Raw genomic sequence first — 739 nt, 5'->3', positions numbered from 1 at the left:
CCCGCCCCGCGCCTTCCACGGCTCCGCCCCCCAGTCCCGCCGGCACAACCAGCCTCGCTGCTGCCTTCGCGCCACCCACGCCGCCGGCTGGAAACCAGCCCGCCATTGTGATTGGTCCTCGCTGCTGTCATTCAGCCCGCGACGGGGGCGGGGAGGGATTCTGATGTCACCGGGCAAGTGAGCAAGCGGCTGATGCAAGGCCCTGAGGGTGGGTCACGTGGGGCGGGGTGATGTTGCACGGCGGACGGGGGCGGGGACTAGCGCCGCGGTAGCGTGCGCGGGGCAGGGGACTTGGTCGGACTCGGGCTGGGCTGGGCTGGGCTGGGCTGGGCGCGGGGGGGCGGAGACCCAGCGGCCATCGCCATGTGGAGCTAAACGCGCCGCGAGGCCCGGAGCAGATCGCAGCAGCGGCGCTTGTCCTGGCCCCTGCGGCCACCAAGCCTGACCCCCGTGCTGGTGCCTGCGTCGGGCCGCGGGGTGCCTTGAGACCCTTTCAGAGGCGCCCTGCAGCGGCCGCGGCATCAGCACCTAGTGCAGGGCCAGCGCTGCTGGGTGCGCGGCGTCGCAGGGTCTGTCTGTCCTAAGACAGGAGAACGGCACCAGCTGAGGTCTGGTGTGGCTGTAGGACTGTTGTGCAAACGGCTAGTTTCGTGCCCCTGGAGGCTTTTCCAATACACCTCAAGGAGAGAGTCACACTCAGGTTGGATCCATCTCAGTTTATTGTTTGCAAATAAGTTCG

At 68.1% G+C, this 739-nt stretch overlaps 1 protein-coding gene across 1 annotated transcript in view; it reads right to left on the bottom strand.

Moving 5' to 3' along the window:
- AARS (alanyl-tRNA synthetase) overlaps positions 1 to 140 on the bottom strand; it is a 35,479-nt gene extending 35,339 nt beyond the window's left edge. The window contains exon 1 of the mRNA XM_006036295.3: positions 30 to 140. The gene's annotated coding sequence lies outside the window, so the exon portion shown is untranslated. The remainder of the gene's footprint in view (positions 1 to 29) is intronic.
- Between the last annotated feature and the right edge of the window lie 599 nt (positions 141 to 739).

This window comes from Alligator sinensis, unplaced genomic scaffold, assembly GCF_000455745.1.
Source record: "Alligator sinensis unplaced genomic scaffold, ASM45574v1 scaffold1181_1, whole genome shotgun sequence".
Taxonomy (NCBI): Eukaryota; Metazoa; Chordata; order Crocodylia; family Alligatoridae; genus Alligator; species Alligator sinensis.
This window is presented reverse-complemented; position numbering and strand designations above follow the sequence as displayed.